Source organism: Sturnus vulgaris, chromosome 2 (assembly GCF_052056855.1).
Source record: "Sturnus vulgaris isolate bStuVul1 chromosome 2, bStuVul1.hap1, whole genome shotgun sequence".
NCBI classification, from domain to species: domain Eukaryota; kingdom Metazoa; phylum Chordata; class Aves; order Passeriformes; family Sturnidae; genus Sturnus; species Sturnus vulgaris.
This window is the reverse complement of record NC_142244.1, coordinates 45,347,471-45,372,342: the sequence shown is the minus strand read 5'-3', so window position 1 is coordinate 45,372,342 and position 24,872 is coordinate 45,347,471. Positions and strand designations below refer to the sequence as shown.

The 24,872-nt window shown below is 36.3% G+C and overlaps 2 long non-coding RNA genes across 2 annotated transcripts in view; one reads left to right on the top strand and one right to left on the bottom strand.

The window, feature by feature from the left end:
- Nucleotides 1-16,731, top strand: part of LOC148224759 (uncharacterized) — a 23,073-nt gene extending 6,342 nt beyond the window's left edge. The window contains exon 3 of the long non-coding RNA XR_015801342.1: nt 13,346-16,731. This is a non-coding gene — a long non-coding RNA (uncharacterized LOC148224759). The remainder of the gene's footprint in view (nt 1-13,345) is intronic.
- On the bottom strand, nt 14,346-24,872 carry LOC148224758 (uncharacterized). The gene is made up of 4 exons (XR_015801341.1): nt 24,656-24,872; nt 21,212-21,283; nt 17,053-17,140; nt 14,346-14,693 (listed from the first exon to the last, which is right to left on the bottom strand). It is a non-coding gene; the product is annotated as an uncharacterized LOC148224758 (long non-coding RNA).

Below are 24,872 nucleotides of genomic sequence, written 5' to 3'. Positions count from 1 at the left end.
ATTACCAGCAGAACAGAGAGGTCTGAAAATACTTCAGAGAACACTCATGGAAAGAAAATCCTATGCTTGAATGTCTGTAGTAAAAAAATAATAAAAATTAGAGAAGCCTATTTGAAGGTTCATCCCAGAAGGAAGGTAGAGAGTCATAATTCCTGCTGTTGTGTGCAAGCATAGGACCATGCAACCCAAAGCATAGGAACATGCAACACAGACCTCCTATTTTCCTAATGGGATACAATCATAACGTGCCTCAAAGTCCTTTATACCAGATGGGCATAATAAATATTATAGATTTGGGATTAAGTTCTAAATGGTAAAAGTTGGAGGTGGGTAAGTTCTGTTTTACTCTCTTCTGAGCAGGATCAGTAACTGTCTCAATTGTTGGAAGTCTTCTCCTTCCCTCAAGGTGAAACAGCCCCTAGCCATAACACTGATGTGTTAGAGCCTAAGGAAAGGGGAGTATAAGCAGCAGCCATCAGGTCTAAAAGCTGAAGATAGATAGCTGGAGTATATCCACAGTTTAATAACTGGATATTTATCTCAAATGAATTTCAGCCATATTCTCTTTCCAAAGAGCAGGTTTCATGAGTCAAGAATTTGTCCCCACAGTACATTTTTAGTTATCCTCTTTAGAGGAAAAAAAAAATCCTTCCAGTTTGTTCAAAATGCTGATCAGTGGCTTTCTTTTCATGTACAGAATGGGGTTTGATTTGTTGAGACATTTACAGATCTTTTGGCAGATGTATTGGAGGACATGAGATTCCTGCCTTACATGTCTTTTGGACCATTTATTCTGTACATCACATTTTTGCACGCAAAATAAAGAAGCAGCTTTCTCTCGGATTTATTCTTCTTAACATATCTTCCTCAAGATTTAGGAAATAGCAGTGTCCATTGCCTAAATTCAGACCAAATGAAATGCATCTGGACACCAAGGCAGATTTTTTGTTCTAGGCTTTTTGTGTCAAAGACACTATTCTGAACAATTCTTTAAATGGAAAATGCATGAGAAGAGACTTATCTGAACTTAATTTCATAGACAAATATAGCACTTATATGACTTAGATAGAAGGAAATATTCCTCCTACATCAGATGATACTTCTCAGCATCTGGCTAACAGCTGTCAGAAATGAAGGTATGAAATTATTAACATAATGGATTGATTTCAGAGGATTCCATAGGAGAATTGAAGGATCCATAGCTTGGGCAATGAAGAAATAGCTCAAAACTTAACACAGTGTATTCATATTTTTCCATAAAGGATTTCTGTTATTATAATGACTCGATATGTAGTTTGAAAATTGTTAAAATTAGCAAGAATTTGCAACTTCAATGTGAAGAAATTTAATAAGATGTTTCACTGGAAACAGGACTAATGGCCTGAAGCTACCTGAGGAGCTGTGGCCTGCCTTATTTTTCCCTCTACAGTTAGGCTTGCTACATCCTCAGCACCAAGGAACATCAGGGAGTCTGACAATTGCTCATCTCTATTTCCTACGAGCAATTGCCAGATGTTGGCTTGCCAGATCCATTTGTTTCAAAACCCATGTGGTAAAGATGGAGTGATACTGTGTGCAGGTGGGTTGTCTGATTTTTGGAGGATGTAGGCATCATCATGCAGCAAACAAAATGACAGTGGAGGAAACTGAACATTGGGAACCAAAACTTCAGTTGGTCAGAGGAGCAGAACAGGCAACCAGAGAAACACTTTTAGGGAGGCACTCCATGCTGAAAGAGGTGGGAAGAGCCCCCAGGGAGCTGTGGCCACGGGTGACCAACAAAGGGATAAAGCAGCAAACCCTGTTACAAACCGAGTAACAGGAAATCTGCTGTGTACGGGCAGCTAAAACCATCACATGCACTCAGACTCCTGTGCTGCCCATCACCTCTTCAGAATGCTAAAGAAAGGAAAACTAGGGTAGGGAAGAGGGAGTGCAGGGCTAGGGTTTGTGCTCTTTTACTTAGTAAGTAAATCAACTACAGGAGATTGTCAGTCAAAAAAGCAAAATGCTCTGAGCCTAAGAGCTTCAGCCTTAAAAGGATATTTAAGAATATCTCTACAATGATTTGGGTAAATTTGCTTATTCTTATAACAGAAAATGAGATAAAACATATTTTACCCACTACTGAGAATTTCCAGTTATTTGCTGAATCTTAAGAAAAACATTGCATTGAAATCTATTAGGGAATGGAATATTTTCTAATACCTTTAGATTCTCTGGAATTACTGCTTTCACTTTACTTGCTGTAGTGCCTGAAATGAAAACTTTTTACTAGCACCAGGGGAAAAAGTAACACATAGTGTTATTTAAACAAGATCAGTGCACAGGTTAGCTGCAAGTGTGAGTTTAATGAATTCAGGCAGATATTGGATTTATGGATGGTAATAGAGACAGTCATGCACGTCTCAAGGATTGCCACAGGCCAGGAGGGCTTATGAAGTACTTATGACATGCTGACTGAAGGTGGAGAAAACAGAGATAATAAAATAAATATGGGCTCTGATTCCAAAGTCCTGACTAATGAGACAGATACAGCTCTGCCATCCTACAGTGAAGCTAAAATCAGATGTGAGCTAAGTGCTGAAGGTGTTTACAGAAACTTGCTGCTCCTGATTGCTGGTCTCATGGGCGCTGCCCCCATTAAAAGATGTTTCACCAAAGATTCTGCACCACAGTCTCTGAATAAGAATCAACCATTTTAGCAGTCTCTATAAAGGAGAAAAAGTTATCCTTACACCAAAATTATTGTCTTCTCTTATAGAAATGTTTACTTTGTTTTGTTTTGCTCAAAATGATCGCATATTTTAGAATGTAAAGAACTTTGCCTAAGCACATAATATTGATATAAAACCTGACCAAGCAGAAGACAATGAGTCATATAAATGAAAAAGAAGTCCTTACTGCAATTTGGTAGACTTTCATGTATAAAATCAGCCCCAGCTCCTTTGCAGAAAGGTGTATAAGGACTGGACTTTCTGTACCTTTAAAAATAAAATATAAAAAATAGTTGATTTTAAAACTGATTAAAATATATTTTTGGAGGAAAATTATTAAAATGTTTTCTTTTTCAGCTTTCCCACAAAAATTTTTGAAAATTTTAGTTTATCCATACTTTTAAATAATGTTTGAAGTTCTCTACAATTTTTCCATGTCCTACTTGAAAAATGTCTTCCATATTGTGTTGATATCTCATTAGTAATAAACATTTCTGCAGCTCTGCTTTTGTTCACTAATTCATTGTTTATAAGTCTGAGTATAATTTTCCTGCCAATTCATTTTTACCTTATTATTTACCATATGTGTAGCTATCATGGGTCCTTTCCAGAGAAAGTGAATTCCAGAGCACAAGCCTTATTAACCTATGGGAGTTACATTTGTTACTTTTAGATTCATGTCCTTTCACACAATTCATGATTGCACTTTGCCAAATTGTCCAGTCAGTCTAATATAGTCCCATAGCCAACTGTGACTCCACCATACTTTGAAGTTATTGGATAGTTTTACAAGTAACAATTATGTATCTATTGCTGGATTTCATCTACTGATTTATTGTGATTTTTCACTTATATTTAATTTCTGCATATGTCATATAAATAATAAACCATATCACATAAAAATAATAGCAATATCTAAAAAAAATAAATTACAGAATCATAGACTGCTTTCAATTGGAATGGACCTCTAGAGGCAACTTGATCTATTTGTTTTCCCAGAGTAAGGCCATATGAGTAAGGTTCCTCAGGGAAATGTTGTATAAGAAAATTCATTGTTTCTTTGCGCAGGTTATTCCAGTATTTGACTACTTTCTTTGTGAGAAAACTTCTCTCAGTATTTTCTAGAAATTTTCCTTTTTGTAAATTTTGTCTACTTACTGTACATATATGAGAATAATCCAGTTCTCATTAGATATCTAAAGACGGCATCAGTTATAAACTATTATCAGACTATCAAAATGTCAAATTTACACACTACATAAGTCTCTAAGCCATTTAATCAGTAAACAAAAGTACAATCATATAGTCTGATACTTCCATTTTGACACTGGAATTTTCTAGGGGACAAAATCAAGTGCTAGAGTACCCAACCATATCTAAACCTGAGATCTCATTAAAATATTGTCTATCCCTTACAAGTTTAATTGTCATGAAGTCCTTTACTTTTTTATAGTTTTTTCTCCTGAATTTTAATTTCAGAGGCAAGTAAATTTTCCTTTAGCCCTACTTTGGTGATTTCATAACAGAGTTGCATAATATCCTTTGCATGAGAGACATTAAAATTATTCAGGATTTGGATACTCTCTCACAGCAGGATATCTGTGGAAATCTGATGCATGAGATGACCTACTGAAATTTAAGGTACTATCTATGGCCTATAATACTTTGCATGTCTTGTAATCAATTCACTTGAGAGATTATCATGCTCTCACTGTCACTGATGTGTGTGGCAGCAATGTTTTAGCTGTTGTTGTCCACTCTTTTCAAAGGAAAAGTACACACCCATCTGAACATTGCAGAATTTCCTGCATGCTCAGATTTCTTCAGGTTTCTTTCTGCAACAGCCTCATTTTTGTCTTGGAGAAAACTGAATGTGGATAGGAGGTACATAGAAAGAATAAGTGTCTGATTTGGGAACTGATTTAAATGATTATGAGGTGTAATTTAGTCATATTTAGCGTATAATTAAATATTAGACCACCTAGAACCTTGTAAAATGCCTTTATTACATTAAACTGAAATGAAAAAAAAAACCATAATCAGCACCATTACTAATTTACTGGTGATTTATTGAGGTAACAGCTTTGCAATGCCACAGATGCACGCACACTGCAGGGGGCTCTATGTAGCTCAGGTCCAGGAGTCCTGATTAGATTGGGAAATATTCTGTGCAGTTGTGCCCGTCTTGACTGTGCCATCGGTGCTGAAGAAAGACAGCTGGGGACTGTTCACTGCAGTGGTCAAGTGTGGTGCCTAGCTTGTGTCCATAAAAATTAGACACTAGTTTTGAAGCAGAAAATGCTGGATCATCCAAATCCAGAGAGTGAGTTAGCAGTTTCACTGGCTGATGAGTCTGTTATTTCAACTCAGTCACTGGCTCTTTTTTGTTTAACAGTAAAAGTGTATTTCTCTAAAGATATTAGAAACTTGATTAAATAAGTCCACAAGGAACCTGATGCACTGGATTTACTTTCAGCAAAACTGGATTAGGTAGTTTATAGCAGTCCTTTAAGACATTCTAAAATTCTATGAATAATATTTATGATGACAACTTGGTCTTCTCTAAACTAGTTAGTCATATGCTGGTTTGCTCTGGGGTGTTGAGGTCAATCTGCACAGAACATTCTGTACCTACCTAAAATCCTCTTAATCTCCTGCCTGTTGAAAATGGTGCCTTAACCAGACATCTGGTAGGCTCTGTGCCCTGCCTGAGAATTGTTCTCTGATTCTGTGGAAGATACTGGACTAGGTCAGAAAACAGCCTTCCAGGGACTGTATGAATGAATTCACAGGGTGAATGATCAAGTTTCAGTACATGAAAATGTTCCCTTGCCTTTTTTACTTGACTTGTACAGAAATAACACTTGTGTCTGAAAGCAGCTTAGTTGGTTCAGACAAGGGTTACAGATCTGGTCAGGCTCCTTGCCAGCTGTTGTATGGTTTGCTCTTTTCCCCTTTGTGAGCTGTCCCATTGTCTTGGAGTCGGGTGAACTCACAGCCCATACTTTGAGAACTAAACCAAACCAAGCACTGTGATTATTTACAGTGATATTGTTGTTTTAAGATGTTAGTATGCTTTTAGCCTGGGCCACCTCACACTACACAGACAAAGCCAAGGGGCCACTTTGGATAGCACTAGCCAAGGTATGTTCCTGATGGACAGTAAGTACAAGGCCATCTTGCTCAAAGGACATTTAAACATGAAAGGAAATTTAAACATGAAAGCCTCTGTCTTGTGCTACTTGTCATCAGAATGATCCCAGCCCATTTTCTTTACTACCATATAGTTCTAATATAATTTGCTTAGAACTCAGAAATGTTCAACAAGATCCACACTCATTTGCTTCTCTTCATTAAGAAACATTCATTACATTTTGCAATGCAGATAGAAGGTCTGAGATTTACTGAAGTTTGGTATTTCTTGGGATGATTAGTACAAGAGCTGTATGGTTAACAAGAGAAGTTTGAGTCTTGCAAAGATGTATAACTCAAAATACAAGCATTATCTAAAAGATGACTATGTATTTCCAAACTTGCAGTATTCCAAACCAATGTACACTGACTGCTTCTGAGATACCTCTTTCCCTAGAACACAATTTTCCTAAGTTTTCATACACCGTAAACTTGATGTTTTGTAAAATAACAAGAATTGCCATTCTGATGGCAATTCTGTAACTAACTTCTTGGCTACTTTAAATTCTCTCTAAAGCTGTAATGGGTTATCTAGGTCTTTTCTTTTGGACTTCCTGATTAAACTGTTCATTTTCAATCTTAAAATTACTTTAAACTTTTTGGAACTACGTTTAGAAACAGGAATATTTTGGCTTGCCCAACAATTTTTTAAATAATTTTTGACCAAACTATGAGAGATTATTACAAGGTTAAAGTGCTATGTGCCTTAAAATTTTCAAAAACCTTCAGCTGCAGAATCTTGAATTATGTTTTCTGTCCTCCTAAACACGCTATTTGGAACCCCAGAATAGCAGCAGTACATTTTGTTCCACTTGGCAGCTGGGTGAACAACATGAACAGAGAGCAGACACTAAAAGGGGACTCAGGACCAAAAATAGACTTTTTAATTTTTCCTAGTTATTTGCTGCCAGATGGTTTCCAATAGTATTCCTCAAGTGTTTCCTTTGATATTACAGGGAAGTAAGAATCTGAAGTGCCCTTAGACCAATCTTTGTGCAGTGGATTGATGTGTTCAAACAGCAGGTATGACACATTCAAATAACTCTGAAAATGTGTTTATAGGAATCAACAGTATTGTAGGATATTCATCACAGTAATTCTGATCATTTAGATGTTTATTTCTTACCCTTTTTTTCATCTTTGGAAAGGAGTTTATGAAAGACAATGAACAGGTTTAAGTTACTGGTGTGAATATTCAGCTAAAAATTATTTTACAGACAAAGTGGTGCAAGAAAGGGCCATGTTTGCTTGCTTATATTTTCATTTAGTTGGACGTGGTAAGCCATCTGAAAAGAACCCTTGCAAGACACCAATTGCTGATCACAGCTGAATTCAAGTCTGCATTATTTATGGAAAACCAAAATACAACTCAACTAATAAAGATCCAAACTTCAGATTATTCGCTTGCCAAATGTATTTCAATAATAGATTTCTACAGAGCTAATTGAACCTTCCTAATGTTGATGTGAGTTATGAGAGTACCAAGAATTCTCATAACATTAAAACTGAATGGAGTGACATCTGTAGAAACATAACTCCTGAACTGTAATAACTTGGCATCAATGATAATGACATTTCCAGACAGGAATTGTAATGCTGTTGGAAAAATGTAGAAATAATTTAATTTAAACCCACTATTTCAGTAGGATGGGATTTTTTAAGCTCTTCTACATAATGATATTAAATTAATTGAAAATATTTGTTCTTTCTTTTCAGTTCACTGCATTTATTCTTAATAGATAATATGCTTTGAACTACAACAAAGTCCTTTTTCAAAAGATTTGATAGGGTATTGAAGCACTGTCATATCTGAGGGCAGCAAGTTGTAAAATATATAATATGTCTCTAAGTATTAATAAAACCCAGCAATACTTCAAAGTTTTCAAGTAAATCATAGAATAGTTTGGGTTGGATGAGATCTTTAAAAATCATATAGTCCAATCCCTCTGTCATGAGCAGGGATATTCTCAGCTGGATAAGGTTGCTCACAAAGCTCCATCCAATCTGACCTTGAATATTTTCAGGGATGGAGCATCCATTATTTCTCTGGGTAACCTTTTCCAGCGTCTCACCAACTTTTTTGCAAAAAATATTTTTCTATATCTAGTATGAATTTACTCTCTTTCAGTTTGAAACCATTACCCCTCATCCTGCCACAGCAGGCTCTACTAAAAAGCCTGTCCCCATCTATCTTGGAGCCCCATTTAGGTACTGAAAGGTTGTTGCAAGATCTTCCCCAAACCTTTTCTTCTCCAGGCTGAACAGCCCCAGCGTTTCCAGCCTTTCGTCTTGGGAGAAGTGCCCCAGTGTTCTGGTCATCTTTGTGGACCCTCTCAGGACTTGCTCCACGAAGTCTGCTCCCTTGGTGCAGTCCAGGGTACAGCTGAATTTCTGGGCACCAGTGCACATTCCCAGTTCATGCCCAGAACCCCCAGGCCCTCCTTGTCAGGGTTGCTCTCAATCCCTTTATATCCCATTTTGTATGAATACTGGGATTACCCCAACTTACATGCAAGACCTTGCACTTGGCCTTGTTGAACCTCATGAGATCCTCATGGGCCCACCTACTGAGCTTATCCAAGTCCCTATGAATGGCATCCCATCCTTTGGGCATGCCAACAGCACCACTCAGCTTGTTGTCATCTGCAAATTTGCAGAGTGTGCACTTGTACTGTCTCTGCCATTGATGAATGAGAAAAAAGTCACAGCAGTCAAGTTGAAATCACCAGTGACTGGAAATAGGACACACTGCAGTCATTTTCTAAAGGGACAGAAAGGAGGACTACCCGCCTTGTGCATGAAAACATCATGGAAGAATTTCTCCTGGATATACTAAGGCATTTGGAGGATAGGCAGACAATTCAAGGCAGCATGGCAAATCTTGTCTGAGGTATGTATAGAAGCCATTCATATTATTCCTTGCATCCCTTGCCAAGGTCAGTTCCAGTCCCACCCTGACCTTCCTGATGGCATTCTACACAATGACTGTGTTCCTATACTCTTCCTAGGACACCTGTCCCTGTTTCCTCTGCCTGTGCATTTCTTTGTCTCCCTTTAGTTTGATCAGAAGTGTGGTCAATCTGCCTCATCATGCCAGTCTTATCTTCCTTCCCTGATAGCTTACACCTGGAGATCACTAGCTCTTACTGTGTGGAAGACGTCTTTAAAGATCTCCCACTCTATTCTGCTCCCCTGTCCCTGAAGGCGGTTTCCCAGGGGGTCCTCTTGACTAACTTTGTGAAGAGCTGGAGTTCTGCTTTCCTAAAATTCTGTGTCCTTGCTTTATTCTTCACCTGACCCATATCCCTCAGGACTGACTCCACCAGTGCTAAAGTGAAAGATATCATTCAACACACAATACAGATGAAATGCAAACAGGTGTCTGGAAAACGAGAAGAAATTTAGAAAAGAAAGTACGTGCTTCACAGTTCCTAGGTGTTTACAGATTAAAGAAGAGACATAGCAGTTTACAATGTGTGTGAATAACTGGAGGAATTCTGATTCTAATAAGGTGAACTGCAAATAATTTAGTGGCTCAAAGTTTACATCCTGAACTCATGAAAAGAGGTTTTGGTGAGGATCTTCAGTTAATTCAGTTAATTCAGTTTCTTGGAAATCATGTTTAGGAACAAAAATTTTAATTGTGTTTAGCTGTCATGTGTAATGCCTCTGATTAATAAAATTGATATTGATTGTATTCTCATTTTCTAGAATCCCAGACAGTAAAATTCTGGTCCTTTAGGTACAACTAAATAAAACTATTGCAAAATTAGGCCTTTCCTTATGAATGCCTACAACACCTACCATTTGGCCTCTCAGAACAAAAATCTGCTTTTGGTAAGAGCACTGATGCTCTCGTGTACACAGAGGTGCAGCAGTTCAACCTATGAGACAAACCTGAAATGAAACAGCACAATGTGAAAAGACATGCTTTTCAGGTTTCACAGCTCTGCAATTACAGCTTTCAGCTAAATCAAAGCAGTAAATTTTGAAGCCAGAAACAGAAATTAAACAGTACCATTCGAGCTTAAAGAAATAATTGTATAGATTCTGATAGATAGACCTTAACATACAAAATTTATTTGGTTGCAATACTAAAGTAATTAGAAAATTCTTAAATATAAGAGTGCGAGACTGACTTTCCAGCAATGCAGTTTTCTCCAGTTGTCTGGGAAAAGATGATACCTAACCTCCTGCTGCTGAGATCAACTGGCTTTTCAGCATTGAATTCAATAAAAAGAGGAGTGTGATGCCTGCTATGTGCAGTATTGCAGTTGCACATTCTGTGAAGAATTGGCAACTAAAGGTCTTGGTGATTTGAAACAACACTGTGGCATTTGAATTACTGCTTTCAAGTGCCTTCAACTAGTGCCAATCTTTAAAAGGTGAAATACCTAGATTTAAAAAATAAAGTTATAAACTTGTTATTAAAGAGTAAAATCTAAAATTCCTTCTAAGAAACACCAGTGTCACAGACTTGAATTCCTTATTTACATGATATCAGTGGTGCAGTACTAAAGTCATCTGCTAATAAAATGACCATTCAGCTCCAAATCAGATAGAAGGCATAATGCATTTTCAAAAGAGACTAAAATGCATTTTCTCAAAAAATGTTCTCTGTCTTTTAATTGAAATTAGGCCATGATTTCCCCATTTTGCAATCAGCTAATATAAGCAGCAGTTATGAGTCAGTCAGCTACATAATATGAGCAGGCATAAGTTCATTCAACTAAATTATTTGAACATGAGACTCTAAGAAGACAAAGCTCTACAAAACTTCACTCAAGCATATGGCAACGTGCATGTAGAAGGACATTAACCTGTCATCCTCATGATGGCAATTCTGGCTCTTGTTAAAATCTTACACATTTTTGGCGACAGCTCATCAAGTGTTTTGAGGTTTAAAAATACAAATTAATGAGAAAACAGTTCTTTATTCTTGCTTTGTGTCAGTATACAGTATGGTCAGGTCAAATTGCTGCCATTCTGAAGCACACACTTATTTGGCCTGTGTAAGCTTTTCCACTCTTCCTTCTACCTTCATATTTTCTAGCATTTTCTATAACAGTAATAGCCAAAATGTTCAAGATTGATATACTGAGTTACACATGCATTTAAATAGCATGCAAGTGTCAGACAATTTATAATTTTCTTCCTCTCATCTGTCTATTAAAGCAAGACATATAATAAATTTAAATTCTTATAGAAGAGCAGTGATGAAATTATTTAGCAAGCCAGTAGGACTTAGCTTTGGAGCACTTTTGCAGAAAAAGATCTGATATGCAAGGGTATTTTAAAATATCTAAAACAAATGTAAAGCAAAGAAAATTATTAAACTATGAGCCTGACTGACATTAATAAGATGAAAGATTGGTTAAGAAACATAATCAAAGATATTGATTAAAATAATTATTATAAAATAATATTTTCCATGAATTCAGGATTTTATGTTATCTTTTCTCCAACAATTTGCCAGACAGAAACTTCACAAATACAGGGACTGATTCACAGATCTTGGTAAATCCAGTGCCTTGTCCATACACCCCCATCAAATTTCATCATTGTATTCTGTTGTGAAAGTTGATCTATTAGTTTGGATCTTGGTTACATCAGAGAAACGGAAAAAACTTGCACTTGTTAATTAAATTTAACAAAACAATAACAACTGAAATTAGTAAGAAATTAAAATAAATTAACATTTAGTACAAAATCTCTGTAATCTCTTGGAGACTTAAATTCTTGCATATATGGAAGTTAAGGAAAGTGAGGTTTACTAAAGCATCCACTCCAGAGTTTTTTTGTTTTTACAAATATTATATAATAATCTAAATACAAACTTCTAAAAATTCCATCTTTCCAGGACCAACAAGATGAGGCATCTTTTGATTTTTGCATCTCTTTATTTATATATTTATTATGTAAACTATTATTACGTAAACCATTACAGAAATAATGTCAACAAAATATTGTTATTCTGTGTATAAACCAAAACACAAAATATTATTATTCGAAGATCAAGAAAAAATATTGAAGTACTCATAAAATTCAAAGGGAAATATAAACAAACAGTAGAAAATTAGTATGAGAGGAGTAAAAAATAGACTGTTATTACTAGCACAGATTCTTCTTTTGAATCCCTTGTTAATTATAATCACTTTTTTTTTAATGATTAAACATAATATTTCAAGTTTAATTCTTACAGAGCAACCCATGTTTTTTTTGAAAATATGGAGCAAAATCTAGTGGCTTCCTACATTTGCAACAATGAGTAAAGGTACACAAGTCTGTATTTCTTCAAGCTGAATATGCATCCCAAGGCAAAACCAATGGATAGGCTATTTTGATTTTTTCAAGAATCCTCCCTTAAGGTGAAGTTCAGATATCTCTGTTTGGGCTGTGATCCCATGTTTTTAAAGCTTTTCTAATGATGCAAGTGTCAACACATAATCTTTTTAAAATCTGACAGAAAAGGCAACACAGGAATGTTTTGATTTTAAGTTTAATTCCTAACACCAACAGAGTATTGTGGCACCAGGCCCTGGAGTACCATATGGGATGGCATCATTCACCCCATGGTAACTGTGCTGTTGTAGGGACAGGAGCACATAATCTTCACAGTCTGAAGAAGAGGAATTGGGAGGAAGGTTCTATGGCCTAGTAGATGTGCTGCTGGTCTGTGAGAAGGGAGATGCAGCTTCTTGATCATGCTCTTGGTGTTCTCAGTAGTGTTTTTTTTTTTTTGCACCCACTAATATTTGTAATATTTCCGCTATATATTCCCACTGTAATTCTTGCTAGCTGGAAGAACATGGTGAGGAGGCACCATAAGCTCCTGAGCAAGAAGCTGGACAGAGTGCAGACATCATTGTCACAAAGCTGCATCCAAAGTAAAGATATTTTAAGAATTACTATCTTGGATTTAAGGTCACATTTTATGCTTATCCCATTTGCTGAGCTAAAGCCTTCTCTCTGGATCTTAATCTCTGTAATAATATATCCCATCTCTGTGAAAGGCAAAGAACATCTTTTCCTTGCAGCTGTTAAATCCTTTGAAGAAAAATTCAACTGAGTACAAAGGGGTCCAGACTGAAGATACCTTGAATGCTAATAGTACCAGTTGTATTGTTTACTTTCAGTACGTTGATATAATATTAATATGCAAAACATAAGCTAAAGAAGAAAGAGCAAAGGAGTACAAAAACCTAGAGCAGAACTATGAAAAATCTTGGTTAATTTTAAGTTATTATAATGTTTCAGCTTCAGCATTAGTTTTTTAGAAGACTTGGAGAATGAGTAAACAAAGATTTTTCAATCATATTATTCCATCAGGTACAGTTTGATGACTTTTTAAATTACAAGTCTCCCTTTGTCTTTAAGGAAAAAATGACAGTTAAAGTTTGTTTTCGTCAACTGAAATGTGTTTTTTCCCCCCACAGCATTAACTGCACAACATCTACAGTACTGACAACATGCTACTTGAATACCCAGCCTTTCAGTGCCAAAAGAAAATGAATTATGTGTTAAGAAAATTCCTTAAGTTCTCTTCAGCAATACGGGTGTACAATCCTGGACGCTGTAATTATGTAAATAATAATTTGTATTCAATATTGCCCAAGTGCCACTAAGCTATTATATCTGCATGCTTGTAGATATATCTGCAAACATATCTGCATGCAACTCATTCATAATCAGAATATGTATTTGATCAGCTGAAGTGCGTTTTTGGAAGGCAAATGCCTTGTTTATTGGTAATGAAATGAAGGCCTCAGAGTAGCTAATCAAGACTTAGCTAGTGGAAAGCTTTTTTTACACATCCATGTGCCCTCAGAACTCCTGATGAACTGTGTGGTCCAGATGATCAGACAGTGTCACACAGGCATTGACTCACACTACTTGTGATTCTTCCCACATGCTTGATTTGCTCCTGTATTAACCCTTCTTACAGCCTATGGGAGTTACATCTTCCACTAAAATCCTATTGTGAGATACCAAATTAATGTCTGTTTGCCCTGTAGATGAAATTTTACACTTCACCTTCAATAATATTTGTGAAATGTTTTAGACAACCTTTTATTTCATACTACATCCTGGGCTGCGGACATACAGTATGTGATTCATTTGAAAATTAGAATATTTAAATGTACATATTTAAACATAACTGTAACTGTCTGCATAGTAGTACTGGGTGTGTGTGGACAGGTTCTGGTAGCAGGGGACCAGCAGAGGTACCTTCTGTGAGAAGTCACCAGCAGCTGCTCCTGGGTCCAACAGAGCCAACTCCAGCTGGCTCCATGACAGACCTGCCACTGGCCAAGGCTGAGCCCATCCGTGATGGTGGGACCCACACTGGGATAAGAGATTTAAGAGAGGGAAGAAAATGCTGCACAGCATCAGGTGGGAGAGAGCAGTGAGAACGTGTGAGAGAAGCAGCCCTGCAGACAGCAGTGTCAGTGCAGAAGGAAGGGGAGGAGGTGCTCCAGGCACCGAGATTCCCCTGCAGCCCGGGGTGCAGACCATGGAGAGGCAGCCGTGCCCCTGCAGATCCACCTGCAGTCTCTGGAGGACTCCACGCTGGAGCAGGTGGATGTACCCTGCAGGAGGCTGTGACCCCGTGGGGAGCTCATGCTGGAGCAGGACAGATGGAGCCAAGCAGAGAGGAGTGCACTCTGGAGCAGGTTTTCTGGCAGGTTCTGGATGGTGGGGACCCACGCTGGAGAAGGTTTTCCTGAGGAATTGCACTATATGGGAGTCCCCGCGCTGAAGTAATTTGTGAAGAGCTGCAGCCTGTGGGAAGGAAGAAATTCGTGGAGGACTGTCTCATGTGGGAAGGATCCTGTGCTGGGAAGAGTGTGAGGTGGAAGCAGCAGCAGAGACAAAGTGTTATGAATTGGCTGTGAGCCCCATCCCCTATCTCCTTGCATAGCTTATGGTAAGAGATAGAACAGTCAGAAAAAAAGGAAGTTGAACTTCGGAAGATAGGAGTGTGGGGGAAATGTGTTTTAAAATTTGTTCTATTTTTCTCATTATCTTACTCTAATTTACTGGCAATAAATTTAATTAACTTTCCTAATTCAAATCTATTTTGTCTGTGACTGTAATTGCTGAGTGGTCTCCCTATACTTATGTTGTCCCTATGAACTTTTGATTGTATTTTCTCCTCCTGTTCTGCTGAGGAAAAGGGATGATGGAGAAGGTTGATGTGCACTCAGCAGCCAGCCAAGGTCAATCCCTGTCTCTTCCACGTTATTCTGTATTGCAGCAGATATTTTGCACTGGAATTTCTCATAGGGAATATGATCATTAATGATATATAATATAATTATATATATAATATAATGATGTATAATTGTAAATAGCATAATAGTAAATTTTCCCCATCAATTTTAATGTTAATGTTAATGTTAATGTTAATGTTAATGTTAATGTTAATGTTAATGTTAATGTTAATGTTAATGTTAATATTAATTACAGTATTAGGAGTATGAGACTCTAAAAATAATTGTTACTATTTTTGTCTCTGTAGTTATTTTTGTCTTTTATCATGCTTTTGTTTTTTCTGTGAAATGGTTCCTTTTCTCATAGCCAGTTTCCCTTCTCTCTACTACTAATCAACCATCATGTATGTTGGATCACTAGAGAGTTCCTTCAAACTAGTCTGTGGAACACAACTATATTTGTGTGCATTTACTTGATCATAATCTTGGTATCCACAAAATAATAATTTCTTTAAGGATTCAAGTTCTTCAAATGACCACGTGACCACGTAAGGTCCTCAGACTATATCTGGATAGAAAATACATGGAATACAATATTTTCTGAGAAACAGAGTCACTAAATTCACATCATTGCTAACTGTGGAAAGGAGCACCAATGACTACTAAGTTGAGGGGAAAAAAAGGAATACCAATTCTGTAGGCTGGTATCCCAGTTTCAGCAATTCCTCTGAGCTGACCCAGTGAAAATATGCTCCATTCAAGACCATGTCTTGTGAAACAGCAAGGTTCTGTGCCTTGTGTGTTCCTCTTCCAAACAGAAATAATTTATAACAGGGGAAAAAAAGTTATTACCATTATGAACAGCTTTGTTTAATACTAACCACCTTAAGACCCACAGGGAAGAGGAAAACATTAATTTTTCTTCTCATGTATCCCAAGCATTAATGTATAGCTTCACAACAGTTAATCTTTCCCTTTTTTGCTCCTGTCAGTCCTACAACCTTTTTTAGGGAAAGATGTATTGCAACATCAGCCAAGAAAAATGAGTAAGTAATTTCTTTTCCATGCAAGAGGAGTGAGCAATCTATCTGGATAGGCTCAGGAAACAAAGATGAATAATGGAATGAATAGTTAGTTCACTAGAAAGTGCATTGTTGAGGTCATTGAAATGTCACTATTTCTTGAAACGACTTTTTAATAAAGATTGTTTTGAAAAGCTCACATTTTGAGCTTGATCTTTTAAAACAGGATGTTTAAGCTTTTCATTTTAACATTTAATTTCATGATTTTGTCAGTTCTGGTTAAGAATGTGAGAACTGATAATATTAAAAAAAATCACATTAAATTGATTGATTTTTTTTCTAAATCATTTAAGAAATAAACAGAAAGTTTTAATAATGGCATAAAGTTCCACTGAACGGTTCTCAAGAAAAAGTATGTGAAAATATTATCCCACCAAGAAATACTGTAAGACAGTTAAATGTACAATACACTCATAAGTTTTCATTTCTCTAAAATGCCGACAACAGAGGAAAATAATGAACAAAGTAGACAAATACATGTAAACAAATAACAATGTAAAAATAAATTATATTGGTTCTATCTTACTAATTTTCTCATCTAGTTTTTATTAAAAAAATATGTTCATGTACAGAAAAAAGGGAGCAGATAAAGACCATTAATTCAGGAAAATTAACATGTCAGTACAATAATATCTACGGCAATAAAATCTTGGAGAAAAAAATTCTTTTTTTCTTTATGTACTGACTTCAGAATCATTGACAAAGGCTAGAAATTCTGCTGTATACATGAAAATTTGGCTGATATTTCTGAAATCTGATGGGAAGATTTCCTTGGAATGTTAAAATCACTAGGTTTAAATCCATTTAATAAGGGTGAAACATATCAGAACATCAATGCATTGTTACCTTTTTTTCTGAATCCAGGGCAAGGTGGAAGTAAATGGTCTTTCTGGCTTTGAGAGTAATCTTCTATTAAAAGAGAAGACGAGGCAGTCTGAGGTCAGCCAAAGAAAGCCACAGCAGAACAGAGAGAATGAGATAAATGGTCAAGCAGGTCTAGAAACTATGACTTCAAATAAAAAATACATAAGAGCTGCAAATGTAAACATACCGGAGTGGTTTTCTCTTTTAATGGTAGCAGCAAAATAATGTCTCAAAAATATTAGTGACTGTTTTCATAACTTTAAAATATAACATTGCAAGTGAGTAAATTCTAGAGAAGACTTCTGTTGATTTTTGGGTTTTTTTGCAGGTGCTGAAGAATTGATTCAAGCCTAAAAATTAGTAACTATTATTGTGAGCCTTCATGATTTGATTATGCTTGTGTGGAAACCAATAACACATTCTCTGGTGCATACTAGGAACTAGTTACACAGGCATACAGATAATTATAGGCTTAGTCAACTGGTAAATAAAAACTAAAGAGAAAAATGTGAATAATTATTGGGAACTACTTAAGAAGACTTACCAGCTCCTTAAAATACACAGCTGTCTAAAGTCTTGTGTATTATTTACAATTATTTGCAGAGAATGAACATCTGTACATATATTTAAATCACAACACTCAGTTCACTTGTAATATCCTCGAACACCAACCTAATTTTTTCCATCTTCAGCTTTCACACTTTCAGCTTCACATTTTCTGCTAGAGTGGGAAGTCCAGTGTTGTGTGTTTCTTCCCGTGTAGAATGTGATCTAATTACCCATTTTTGTTCATGTTGCTGGACTGAGCTCCACAGTTCTTTCCTTCTAAGGCTTTGTTCAATCCTTTAATAAGCCTTGTTGCACTTCTCTGAGTCCTCCAGTCTACCAGCTTATGAGAAACGTCATTCCCTTGGCTACCAATAATAGCAGAATTAATACATGCAGGGTTCCCATTACCTGTTTAGGCTGTGGCGCCAGAGTGGACACAGATCTTTCAGAACATCATTTACCAGTATTTTGTCTTTTCAAGTGTCACTGCTTTCCCATTCCAATATTTGGCCACACTGAAACTCAAACCTATTCCTATGTGCCTATGCCTATGTGCACATTAAGTTGATGAGTTTTTTTGGTTATCTGCATCTGTCTGACTTCCTTCTAGCCAAACACTCATCTTTGATGCTGTGGATGGCAAAAATCCCTTTCTTTAACTTACCATGATTTTGCTTTTTCAACAATAGCTGACAAAATCTTTAAATTATAGTCTGATTACTTTTTTCCTTCCTAGACTCTCCACTAATCACCTAATTGATGAATTATTAAAAGCGAAAAATAATTTTGACATACAGATCTATTACTTTTTAATATGCTGTTTAACTAGTGTTTAAACTGTAGTGTATGCAGCTCACTAAATTTTTGTTGCTCAGGTTTCTAAACCCTAAGGTGTGATGTAGAATGTATTACAGAATTCTATTGCATTATCACTTGTGCATCTGCCAGATAAACCATATTCACATAAAAGTGAAGTGAAGCTGTTTTGGAATACCTATTTCTCAAAATTTTGTGGGAAGTAACATTCATTGCATTAACATCTTATTAGGTGCCAGATGCTCAATTTCTGAAGCAGCACAACAATCATTACTATTTTCAAATTCAATGATGAAACAGGACTTGGGAACTCATCTTTGGAAGTCTTCACTGCTGGTATATGTGAGGTTAGATTAGATGGTTAAGAAGAGCTGCTTAGACCGAAGAATCTATGAAACAGTTTTAAAATGTATGAGTAGACAGCAAAGAGCTCCCACACCAGGACACACTGAGCATACAAACTGTCATTACTGATTCAAATCAATAGTTAGTGATCACAGGAAAATGACTCCTTCAGGTAGATGAGAAGCTTTAAAAAAAAAAAATTCCAGGCTGATTTTCAATGGGCCTTGTATCATGATTTTACCATACATTAAATGTGCTTTCATACATTAAATGTGTTACAGTAAAATTAAGTGATGCTTATTAAGCAATGTAGGAAACAGCCTTTCCTGAGAGGAGGTGAAAAGTGATGTGGCATGGCTCCTTCTCTGGATTTTCCCTTGGCAGGATATGCTGAATACAGGCCTAAAACAAGGTAGTAGGTAAGCACAGTTTCTTACAGAGCTCCTGGCTAAATTCAACCTTATGGGTGTGATTGAAAACCTATTTTTTAAATTTCTGTTTGAGAGCAGCAGTGTTGCAGGCAGCTGGGCAGCTCAGGGCTCTGCCTGTTCCACACATCAATGTCGATCAAGGCCAAGCACTGCACTTGCACAGGCTGCAAGGACTTGTGTGCACTGACCAATTCTGCTGTGGCAGCTCCATCCTAATGGCCCTTTCCAATGTTTTGGACTGGAATATTTGTCCACAATGGTTTTGTAGTGTGAAAGTCATAGAGGGTTTTTTCCACGTGCTTTTGCATTTCACCAGCAGTGAGAGCGATTTCCATGCATTTGCCCATCTGATGCATTCTAATGCAGTTCTGTGCTACTCTTTGGTCCCAATACATTAGATTATTGCTCTAATATATTGGTGAATATTAAACCTATCATTTTAATGCAAACTTTAATTTCCCCAAGAACAAGCATCTTCTGTGTAACCTAAAAGCACCAGGCTTTCTGCTCAAACCATTTGAAACTTTGATTCATCAACAATGTAAACATACTCTTTAATCCATTTTTAAGGTAAAATTATACTTTTTGAATACATTTATGGCTTAAAGGGATTTTTTTCCTTAACTGATTGCATTGTCAGGAGAGGAAAATTCATTCCTTATGGGCAGCTTTATCTTTGAATCCTCTGCCTATCTGTAAGCAGGAGAGTGTCTCCCGGATTTTCTTTAATTCCACTTCCTTACTGAAATTATACATTTTAACTAAAATCAATCCTTTCAGTGGAAACTCAGATCTAATTTTTCCAGAGCTAGTGAAATCTTGATGTGAGGTGAATGTATACTGGTATAAGAAATTAGTCACTTTCCTCAATATATTCTTCCTGACGAATTTGTCTTTGATCCTATTAAGACTTTCAAAGCTTTAACATTACTTAAAGATCTTCAGAAGAAAGCAATCTGAAATTACATATAAAGGAAAATTATTAGACTTTTTCTTAATTACGGTTAGAGGCTCATTTAGCAGGCATCAGGGGAATGAAGCATTTTAAAATAGGCTGAGAGGAATTACAGCACTTAAAGGCTGTATTTCTGCCTGCTAGAGATTTAGTTGTGATTTCAGTGAACTCTTGTGCTCAGTTAGAAGACGTTTCATATGTAATAAAGGGACAGAGACCCCAGGCAAAATACGTTGGCAGAAATCCAGTGGGAGGAATTGTGTTTGTAGCATGGGAATGTGCCCTGACATTCAGTGCACAGTCAGTTTGAAGAAACCCTTTTCCTTATCTAACCTGAGATTCCTGTAGGAACAGCATCTTCAGAAATGAGTCTCTGGAAGGACACTTATGGGACATGCACTGCCAAAAGCAGCTGTAGGGTATCTGTAAGTATCTGAGAGGATCATGGAAAAAGAATAATTTTATGGAAATAAAAAGCTTTACCATATGATTTTTTTTGCTTTGTTTTGGGTTGTTTTTTTTTGCTTAAAACACAATTCTTCATAGAGAAAAATCAAACAAAAAAAATTAATAATTCCTGGCTGACACTTCATGACTCTATGCATTTTGCTTTTTTAGACTGATGTTTAATATTAGTCCAGTTATTAAAAGTTAAATATAACTTTGATATATGGTCTGGCTTACATCTTCTGATCCTGAAACTACATGGAGGTGTCTAGGTAAAATTATATTGGTTTTATATATTTTCTCAGATACAGTAAAATGCTCCAGGTGTTTTAATACTATGCTGTATTTTCAATATTATTTTCTTTCATCATGCTATTTTCCCCAGCATCAGAATTCTCTCTGTTATTGAGGCTGAGTTTTTTCAATATATAGAATTTCATTTCCATCTACTGTGTTACTGTTTTTCCTGACCTCACCTATGTTTTCCTTTTTCGCATATGGTTTGTAGTTTGCAGTCTCAGACTGTCTTTGCGAGAAAAGTTTCAAATGGAGATGAATCTTAGCCAAAGAGTAATTGCAATAAACTATTGTTGCTTACCTTCTTTAAAACATTTGGAAATAATAGTGATGGTATTGGAATGGAAGAAGAAACACAGAAGTCTTCACCCACCTTGAAAGAAACCATGGATATATCAGGACAAACAGAATATACATATGAAAATAAAAATCCAACATAATTCATAGTAAATGTTTTTTCCTGTTTTAATCACGTGTAATAAATTTGCAGTCATTTCCTTATCCTAAAAGTCCTTGAAGTTAAATTTTATTGCAGAAAAGAAGAGGGAAAACGACTTACCTTAGCTCCTTTCCATAGTACTTAGCTGCATTTTCTTTAATTTTCTAATATGCAAGGCTTATTCTAATCTCTGCAGCTGTTAGTCTAATTGGATGATTTCCTGTTTGAAATGCAGAATAATTTAAAGTGACTAGCAGTTGTTCAGGGAACCTCCCTTTCTAGGACATAACTTAATCTGACATATTCAACGCTCATCAGAGATTCAACATCTTTTCAAACTGATTACTGCTTCCTCCATCACACTCTAAGTTCCTTGACTTCCATTTAAGTGCTCCAATTTAGAGTTTGATTATTCAAATGAAACTAAGAGGAAAAATCAGTCGGGTTTTTTTTCTTTTTTGAATGTGGTTCCTCAAAATGTACACTGTATGCAGTCCTCTGTAATATTTGCTAGATATCTCATCTTCCGTGATGCAACAGCAAGCTCTGTGTTGAGGGTTTTATCTTTGCTGAGATTAAGAGCAGTGATGTGGAGAAATTGATGTTGCATATGGCTAATATCCACCAGAATTTATCACCAAAATCCAATTTTTTAATCAAAGTTTAACCGCTAAAGTTTAATTTTTTGCAAAAAGGGACAACAATTTCTCTTGGGTTAAGAATTTCAGTAAGATGGAATTTTACAAGAAGAGAAGATAATAGAGAAATGTTATTTCCTTACACAACCTTGAAACATCAAACTTTGGTCTGATTTGCCATACCCAAAACTTCATGTGAGTCAGGTCGCTGTGGAATCTGAAAATGTTGACTGTGTGAGAGAGACTATTCCCCTTACCCAGACAATTATTCTGGAGCATGTTCCTCCAAGGAATCTAATTACATCAGACCCTTGACAAAATGCTGCTTACCCTCTGACTTGTTTTGGTTTATTTTTGTTTGGTTTTGTATTTGGCTGCTCTATTCTTTTGCTATTGTACATGCCTACAGAATTCTCCTCCTGCTAGGGTAAAGACATAATCTTTCTCTAGATCCCCTTGAAAACATGAAAATTTTTCTCAAGTAGTTGTTCACTATTGTTAAGGAAGTCATTTGGCTTAATAATTATACCTGCAGAATAAGATTTGAATGGTAGGTAAAGGAAAAAACATTTGCAAGCAGACTATGTAATAAACTCCAAAGGAGGAAATGAGGTTTATTCTGTGTGGAAGAATTTGGGAGGCATTTGCTGAATCATAATGGGATGGTAAACCTCGCTTGAGGTTTCATCTGGAAAATTTCATGCTTTGCAAGAATGTCTGTGACATGAGCAGCACACTCATAAAAATGACTGGAGGACAGAAGATAAAAATAAGATTTCTTAAGATGTACAGTCCGTGGATATCACTTGAACTGAAACAAATACAACACTTTAAACAATCAAAATAAATAAATGCATTCTAATGCAATGCTTGCACCTGTGTTCATGGTGAAGGAGACCAAAACATCTCTCCAAGGACAATTTTCTAGCTGGTAATGTTTTCTGGCTGTCAACTTGGCAGACTTATGATTAAAAGTGGCAATCCTCTCTTGTTTCAAGCTGCCATTCTCTTTTTACCTTACATTGCTATGAGCCAAGGTTTTCCTCAGAGGTAGCAATGAAAAAGGAGTTCAAAAGTTGCAAATAAAAGCTGCCTGGGGTATAAAATATGGAGGTTGATTTTCTTCTTTATTCCTGAGGGGTAGAACATGTTTCAACTGTTGGCCCTCAGTGGACAAGTATATATTCAGTTATATACATATTTTCTAATTTTTTAAAAGCATTTATTTCTTACTACAATGACTAAATTTTACCAGGTCAAAGCTAAAATCGCACAAAAACCCAAACTTTTTTTGCTGATGCTCAAACATAATGTTTACCTGAATAATGCACAGGCAGAGGGTGTGCAGAAATCTTATTGTTTCACAGTCATCTTGGGCCATAAAAAAGTCAAACTTTATTATTTAGGTTCAGAATTGTTTTCCATTTTTATTAATTTATTTATTAATTAAATTGTGGCATATATATGGTGAAAGAAAATGTTTGTGCAATATCAGGGCTTGGATTAAAACATATAGATATGAAGCAATGTACTATGTACTTTCAGGCTCCTGTGAAGGGACTGCATCTTGCTATTCCACGAGGAGAAGCACATGTCTGTGCTGTGTGCCTGTGTTGGCACACAGTGACAGAACACTTGGAATGCACCATCTGTAAGGGAAACAACTGGCAATGAAGTTCTAGAGTAGGTTTGTTTGTTTGTTTGGGCTTTTTGTTGTTTTTTCTTTCTTTACTTCAGGCTAATTCTACTTTGGCCTGATGGATTGATGACTGGTTGATAGATTGCTTCAGCCATTCTCCTCTTCCAGTTTAGTTTCATCTAAGGTGGTACAGTTCAAGATTTCCAAAGACCATTTCTTGAGAATCCAGAGAAGAGAGAGAATCTCACTTTGGAAGCACACTGCTGACCCAGTTTATTTAGAGCTAGTCTGTTAGTCCAGTGTTCTACATTATAGCAATAATGCCTCGATACTGAGACCTCTATATAATATTTCAGGCCTGTTCTCATGAAATCAATTTTCATTGATACTCTGCTATATTCTCTTTTCACCACATTCAAAATTAAGAAAGCGTCAAGTGAACTGGCTTTCTATTTCTGGAAAGGAGATAAATGGCATTTTCCTAGGAAAAATTCTATAAAATAATTGGCTTTTTAAAGTTTTCATCAGTTTCTTTTGAACCTCATAATTTTTTATGAAGCATATTACAAATGTGGTTGTGCATGGAAAGATTAGTCACAAGACATTTAGAGCTAGTTAATTAACACTGCTTTACATAGTTTTTATTTAGTAAAATTAGAGGGCATTGCCTTAGTCTGTTTAAAGGACCTATTATCTTGCAGCTAGCGTCCAATAATTTGTCTTACATAAGCAGCTAAAGTGAGTTGGGATCTCAATAGAGCAGTTTGACAGAAGTGTTAAATATAGGTATCATCTAAATTCACTGGAAATGGTGATTGTTTTTCCTAAGAATGCAGTCCAAAAGCGAACAAAAACGAAGGGGGAAAATTTCCAGCAGGCCTTCTTGGCTCAAATCATAACAACTATGTTAATCAGAGCTTTGTTTTGCACTGCCTGCAATTGCCTTTCAACAGTCAGTACAAAAGTTAGCAAAGCATAAGCATTCATGTGACAAGAATAACTCCCCTAGGAGTAGGAGCTGAAGCTGACCTTCTGATGAGAGGACATTGCACAACTGCAAATATAAGTACTTGGGGAAGGCTTGTAGCATGGTAATTTTTGTAAAAGGCTGCAGGTATTTGCGTCCAGTTCTCATGGAGAAGTACTTCATTTGTTTCTGTGCACCATGGAGTCTGAAGCAAAGAAAGAAAGAGAATACCAGATGACTGTCACATATTTTTATGTGAACAACACAATCTCAGATACC